Genomic DNA, 7,660 nt, shown 5'->3' with positions numbered 1-7,660 from the left:
TTCGCGAGGCAGCGTCGCGCAGGGGCGTAGCCAGATATTTTTTTTCGGGGGGGGGGTTCAACCATACTTTATGTATGTTCGTGCGTGCGTTTGTATGCGTGCGTGCCTATATACGCAAGCAAAACTGAAAAATTTCGGGGGGGGGGTTTGAACCCCCCCCTTGGCTACGCCCCTGGCGTCGCGGCAGCGTCTTGATTGAAAAAACCGACCGCTCGCGCTGCACAACCGTTCACTGACCACCCCGTATATATAGGCACTGGATTTTGACCACCAAGGTAGTGCGTGTGTGCGATTTCTCCTGTGCGTGATTAAACAATGAAAATTCACAGCGTACATGTAAAATTAAAGTGAGCTGCAAGTCGTCATAACTCTCATCGAATCTTTAGTATAAACGCGCCCGATCTCACGTCGGTGATGATGTACTGGGCAGAATTCACGGAAGATTGACGGTTTACCGATGATCCTCGGCAGCTTCGCCCACTCATCATCATTCACTCCGTGGATATGCTGTGATTTTTTTATTCCAATGCTTTTCCGCGTGACGTCTTCGCTTGCGTCAGCGCTGGGCGGGAACACGCAACGTTTTTTTAATTGTCCAATCACGAGCTCTCTGTGTTGCCCGGATGTTTCTTTTTCTTTTCTTCGCCCTTTCAGGGGCCGTATAGTTACTTTATTTAATAAGAAAGCGTGTAATGAAACTAGTGTCGTATGCTTAATGAACTAAAATTGTTTTACAAGTGGAACACATCAAAATGGTAGGTATTTAAATAAAAAAAAGCACAAGTATCTCTATATTTTGAGTCGTAGCCGTATTTGCGCCATATGTGCAGCCAAGCCGTGTCGTTCAGCGCAAAGAAAATGGCTGCCAATGTCAAAAGAACAGCTGTGTGTGTGTGGTCGCCCGTAATACGTCGCAATTAGTGCAAGGTGGGGATGGTTACTGTCGGCTAAGAAGAATATTAGACTCTGCGATCTTTCCGGAAGCCGCGCAATCTGCTGAACCGAGGTGAGTAGAAACGTGTCGTGCCGTGGTGTGTGTTCTCGGCTCCATGCATCCGTCTGACGAGTTTCTTTTTTTTATCTGTAGCAACGCAACGGAGAAGAAATCCGAATGACTGTGAAGCGCTACATAGTCAACAAGATGCGATTGAGAACTCACGAAGCAGCGAGTACCGTTTGTTGGGGCACCGCCACCGCAAAGCGTCACTTCATGAACGCGGTGCGCTGCATCGTGCATCGACAGTACTCCGTTGCTCAAGCTACCATGCCGATCCGCGAAAGCTGCTGCTGCTGCTTCGATTTCGAAGGTAAGTGTAGCGCAAGGAGGTTTTTATTGCGATAGCAATTATATGGACAGTCTCGGCTGGATTTTGCCGTCGCCGTCGCCGTCGCCGCCGTCATGCACCGTATATGTATAAGTATGTATATATCTATAAAGTCCCCACAGAAAAATAACTCAGAAAAATGCTTCCGAAGCGCGGAATCGAACCAAGGACCTCCTGCTCCGCAGCGAGCGGCGCTATCCACTACGCCACGAAACGCAGATCCTCCACGTAGCTAACGGCGAGCGTTATATACACACCATTTAGCGCTGGACGGACTCAGAGACAGCAGGCGATAATAAGCGTTTCTTCAATACCAGCGAGGTGGCGCTAGGAGCCCGACGGGCGCATTTAAAAGTCGTCGGCGAGCTCGCTCGCTTCTTCTTATATTTGCGCATGGGAGAAGCTTGCCCTTCCGCTGTCTGCTCGCGCGGTTTTCTCGTGGCGAGGGGTAGAGGAATGTTTCACGCTTTCACCGTGATGTCCGCGCTCATGTTACGGCGCGTACGAATGTCACTCGAGCTCAGGGACGCCGCTAAACGAACAAACACAAGATGAGTGCGAACTATCAAGTGTCACAGCTCGACACTTGAAGCACGCTAGTTTCCTTCGCTGCTTCGGCCGCCTTCGCTGCTTCGGCCGCCTGTTGCAAGGCGGCCGCCTTCAACAGAAGCGCTGTTCAAACTGAGAGTATCCATTGGCGAGCCTCACTTCGTATAGCATTAGTTCCTTGCTATCGCATTCATTGCTTCGGCCTTGCGGCGAAACTGTGACTTTTTTTTGAAACCTTAGTGTAGCGCATTTATTATTTTTGTTAGGTTAAAATGTAATGCAGAAAAGAATGAGAGTGCGAAAATGAGAACGATTTTTGCAAGGTAGAACGATCAGCGTAGAGGAAGGTTTTGCCTCTTAAATTTCCTCTGCGGGATGCCTGATGTGGGAAGTCGGCTGGGAAAGAAATGTCGGCGAAAGGACCGCGCGTTTCGACAGTTCAGCGGGACATGCTGATACAGTTCCTGGAGCAGCACCCGTACGTGGGGAGATCTTGCACGGAGGTCTCCCCGCGTATGACTGCTGCTCGAAAGAAGCAGCTGTGGCAAGAAATCGCCACGCTGCTGAATCAGCAGGGGCCTGCGGTTAAATCGCCACAACTATGGCGTAACCACTGGGCCAAGATTGTGTACGGCGCGCGGAAGGAGCTCGCGAGATCGACAAGCGAGAGAAAGTGAGCTCTGTAATAATCTGCGCCTTCATTGTCGTTTAACGTTGTGGTTGTGTTTTATTTTTATTTTGCAGCGCCACGGGTGGCGGCAGGGTTGGCAGCGTTGACGGCCGCGTCTTAGACGTCCTTCAGAGGACCGGCGCAGTGGTCACCACCCCGCCCGAGTATTACCCCGTTCCCGACGTGGTGCGTACCTTTTCTCTCGCTAATCATGTCCGTGCCAGTCAGATAACGATAAAAGTGGGCATAGTGATTGCCGAAATTTCTTCCATTGCCACAGTCCATACTTTTGAATGCAGAATACTGTGACCCTTTATGAGAGCACATGCATGGTACTTTAACGTGCTTACGTGATCTTGAAAGATGAATCCTTTAGCGAGATTGTGAAGATGTTCATTGTTGTCATGTTTATGCATGAAGTTTGTGCGATGGTTGGCTATACATTCGAAACTAGCGTGTTTAAGCGATGCTTGTTACACCCGACACGCAGCATGTGTCATCAACGTATTATGCTCAAATGCAGGAGACTGAGGTCGTGGTGGGAACCTCTCATGCAGCTACTAGTGCAGTTCAACGGGGGCCGAGCGACGTTGACCGTAAGGCAACCTATGTGTTTGTGCTGTGAGAACTTATGTTCTAGATATTCATGCTTTCATGACAGGGAAGCGTGTAGCCGTAATTATGTGTACGGGAAAATGAGGTTTCGAGGTTGAAGTTTTAGAATAGTAAAGTGGCATGTTTTCAGAGTGGTTTAACAGTAAATGAGTAATATTTGTTCTTGTTGTTTCACACACACCAGTGCAACCAATACCCCTCCAGCCACAAGTGCCACAGTCCGGACCTTCGCAGCCGCGGCCCGGACCTTCGCAGCCGCAGCTCGGACCTTCGCAGCCGCAGCCCGGACCTTCGCAGCCGCAGCCTGGACCTTCGCAGCCGCAGCCCGGACTACAGCCACAAACCCGCCGAAGACAGCCCAGGCAGCTGGAGGAAGCTGTGTGCCGGGCTACGGATGAGTACGTGCGGCAGGGCCAGTGTGCCGATGCGAGGGCCCTGGCAGACCGCAAGTTCCACCACAAGATGTTGGAGCAGAACCGGCGTGTACGTATAACTACAGCCATGCACATTCACGGCATAACAAGAGTAGCACAAGTTGCAAATATCGCATCAATACTGCTCATCTTGTTCGCCAGCATGACACGGAGAAAGCAGCAGGCACGGCTTGCCTGTTAAAGCACGAGTGGCCAGCTAAAATTGGCCCATCGTAACACCGACATTTCCATTGGTGTTTGCAGTTTTGTTGCTCAAGTGTGTAGACACTTGTGCTAATAATTTCTCCGTGGCGACTGTACCTGTTTGCACGTGTAAGTGGTGTAGGTGAAATTGTAGTATAGAATGTATAGATTGGTAACGACCTTAAAACCTACATTTAAAGAGGTCATGAATCACATCTCGGGCATGGTGAAACGAGGAATTCTACAAACATTCACTACTGTGAACACATCAGCCACATTTTGTAGTTGCATGAGGCACGCTGAGGTTGCTAGCGAATCACGCTGTTGCCATTTTTTTCGGGCGCCCTTTTTTCGTACAGAGGCAGGTACTCACTATGTTCAGTGGCGGGTGCTTGTTATTCAACATAGAAGATATGGCATTTCTATTGGCCAGTAGCTGACTTGAATAGAGCGGTGTTTCAATCAGATGCGCTTCTTGGTGCAGTATGCCACCATGTGCCGGCGTTGCAGCATTGGAATCGCAGTGCAGGCGCGTTTCTTGACGTGCATTCAAAGTCATGACGCACGATGACGTAGCTTCTGCCCTTGTGCCATCCCTCCCTGTCTCCCTGTTAATTTCTAACACTCATCGGTATGAGAGGAGGGAGAAAGCGCTTAAAGCGTGCGACAGATCGCTACTTGAAGCGCAAGACACAATAAACATCAGTGCTGAGGTCAATCAGTTATTACTTGAAAAGTGGTACAGTACTCCTCTAATGGTTTTATTACTTCTTGTACACCTTCGCGTGATGCAATTAGTGGTGTTGCTTTGGCCCGTGCTTGCCTAAATGAGGCTACACAAGCAGTTCAAGAAAAGAAGGGCAAATAGCATTCCTACCCATCTTTATGGAAAGGAGGCAGCACCTACAGATGCGTGAACGTAATGTTAAATGGATTAAGTTTCCTTATTGCTTGAACTTGGGACAATATTTTGGTGCATATGTAAAGCGCACACTACTGTCATATTTGGGAATGTCGTACGTGTTAGGTGAACCTGTTGTGCGCATGATCTATAGACTGTTAAAGAGCATTCCATTATAATGTTCTTGTCATTGTCCCGTTCTGCAGTGCTGTTTCACATCAGTGTGTAGCCATTCACTCGCTGGTCAAAACACTACTCTGTTGCGAAAACTAGAAGCAGCGCGAAAAAAACGACGACAAAAATAGGAACACACACAACAGGACTAGCGCTGTTACAGCGCTAGTCCTGTTGTGTGTGTTCCTATTTTTGTCGTCGTTTTTTTCGTGCTGCTTCTAGTTTTCGCATCATGAACCGACTCGTCCAGACCTACAAGTTGTTGCTAACTACTCTGTTGTTACATTGAAATGTGAGCACTTGAGAAATTGGACTGCACCTTAAACTGCGGCACCATGTATTGACATTGCATGCGTACACTTAGTTTTGGTAGTGCTCTGCACAATAACAAAATGTACTTGCATCCAAACACTGAGGCGCTGAGGAAGTCAATCGTTATGTTTACAAGTGCTGCCACCCGCCACGGAGGTCTAGTGGGTACGTTGCTTCACTGCTTACCCGCAGGTCACGGGATCAAATGCCGGACGTGGTGGCCGCTTTTTCGATGGAGGCGAAAATGCTACAGGCCCATGTACCTAGACTTAGGAGCATGTTAAAGAACCCCAGATGGTTGAAGTTTTCGGAGTCCTCCACTAAGGCATCTCCCAATGTGATGTCATGGTTTTGGGACAAAAAACACTAACATTTGTTATTACTAGTGCCACCACTAAGCGGTGCATTTGCTTATTCATGTTCACGTCACGTATGTTTATGCTAGCAATCTGTGGGCCTAATGTGTTGATGTTGTGAAACAAGCAAGCATAGATGGTCATAGCGATTGTTATGCATGTTTGTTTGGTGCAATCAAAGTCAATAAATAGTATGCACTGAAAATACTACTATTCAGGAACAATTCAATTATATTCTGAGGCCTTGGTACCATCTCCTTGTAAATACATGAATTTTTTTCTAAACCAGCATCACGAGGCCCAGATGGCCAGCCAAAAACGGCTGGAAAACCAGCTCTGCCGTCTGACCGAAGAGGTGGGCCAGCTGCGCCACGTTCAGCAGCAGCGCCTCGACCAAGAGCACAGGGCGAACGAATGTACCCAGCGCCTGCTGCAGCGACTTTTGGAGGCCCTGGCCGGTGGGGCTGCACTAGTCACTCGCCCACCTCAGCCTCCTAGCGCGTAAATTTTATTCATATATACTGAGTATGTACAGCGCAATGAAACGAAGGCAAGAGAAACACACAAACGACATAGACTGGCACTGACTTCCAATTGAATTATTGAAAAGCATGAAGCCCGCTTTTACGTATGTGCACATCTTATCAGCAACTGAAACGAGTCATGGGTGAGCATACATCTCTCTGTCACTTAGATACACGCTTGGCGTAATTACACACTTGATACCGGATTTCCTAATATGGGCTGCCTCGAAGTGCATTTACACTTGTTGCAGTGATATGCAAGATGTCCGCCTGAATTGTGTTTTTACAAAAAAAAATACTCTTGTGCTCTGATGTTGAAACGTGGCCTGCCGGCCCAATGTACTCTTTTCCCCAGCTGAGTGGCATCTTGTATACCACGTGAGGCACACAATCGGTGTAACGATGAGCATGCTTCTTCGTGCAGGATTTTTTCTTTTCTTTGCGATGTCTATGTCGTATATCACACCGGCTATGGATGCACTGTCCAGACTTGCCTACCCTTATTAAACCGGCAAATGAGGGTATTGTCATCACACAAGTGCGCCGTCTTGGGAAGACGCGCTGTGTAAAACTGGTCTTCAAAGGAGATTGTACGCCATCCCATGTCAAAGTCGGACATTTCCGACACCCCGTTCGGCCGTTCGTACAGAAGCCACTTCAGTGTCACCAGTGCTTTAAGCTAGGACACGTCAAGGGTGTGTGCCCGAACTCGCTAATGTGCCCTCGGTGCGCAGAACCTCACTCGGAAGAGACCTGCCGTTCCACGATTCTTAAATGCGGCAACTATAATGGCTCACATGCTGCCTCGTCAAAAGACTGCCCTCAAATCAAGAAGAAGCACGTGGTGCTTAAGCAAATGGCCAGAGACAATTCGACCCATAGGGAGGCTGCCGAAACAGTACGGCGTCGGCACCGGCGACGGCGGCATCGTTCGACCTCAAAGAAGGCGCAAGCTCTCTCTACCACAGAACCACTCAATCAAGCCGTAAAAGGACCGATCAGCTCAAGGAAGACTGCGGAGAGGAATCTATCTGCAGAGGAATGGCCGGTACTTCCTTGCCGTCCCCTTGCCGTGGAGCCTCAGAAGATCGCGCCCACTCAAGAGTCTTCACCGAGCGCTGGTGACGCACCTAGAGGCGATCGACAAGTCATTTCTATGCTTCGTTCTCTCATGGACGCCATCAGAGGGATATTATTGGACATGACGACACCGTCTGCTCGAAGCGCTCCCAAAGTACTGGACGCCTTAAGCCCAGTGCTTGAATCTCTCGAGTAGAAACATGGCTAACGTTCACCCTCCTTTCTGAGAAAAAGTCAAGGCAGCGTCCATCATCCAGTGGAACGCCAGAGGACTAGCATCGCGCCTTTCAGACTTTCGTCAGTTTGTGCACACTAACATGTTCCCGGTCATCATAATTTGTGAGCCCAACTTATTGAAGCCAGTAAGACTATCGGGGTACGAAGCTGTCATGTCCCCAACAAATGGACCATGCAGTAAAGTCCTCGTTTATGTTCGTCGGGAACTCACTTATTTGTTGCATCCAATTGCGCCTCATGATGGCAATCAATATGTATGCCTGACAATTAAGAAGAACAAACTCATGTTCACTCTGATAG

At 48.8% G+C, this 7,660-nt stretch overlaps 1 long non-coding RNA gene across 1 annotated transcript; it reads left to right on the top strand.

Annotated features, from left to right (window-relative positions):
* The first annotated feature begins 880 nt into the window (after window positions 1-880).
* LOC119385252 (uncharacterized) lies at window positions 881-3,140 on the top strand. Its single transcript, XR_005182143.2, has 4 exons — window positions 881-1,006; window positions 1,088-1,307; window positions 2,619-2,730; window positions 3,068-3,140. It is a non-coding gene; the product is annotated as an uncharacterized LOC119385252 (long non-coding RNA).
* The last annotated feature ends 4,520 nt before the right edge of the window (window positions 3,141-7,660 follow it).

This window comes from Rhipicephalus sanguineus, chromosome 3 (assembly GCF_013339695.2).
Source record: "Rhipicephalus sanguineus isolate Rsan-2018 chromosome 3, BIME_Rsan_1.4, whole genome shotgun sequence".
In the NCBI taxonomy this organism is placed as follows: domain Eukaryota; kingdom Metazoa; phylum Arthropoda; class Arachnida; order Ixodida; family Ixodidae; genus Rhipicephalus; species Rhipicephalus sanguineus.
Note: the sequence above shows the minus strand (reverse complement) of the source record. Positions and strands in the feature narration are given on the sequence as shown.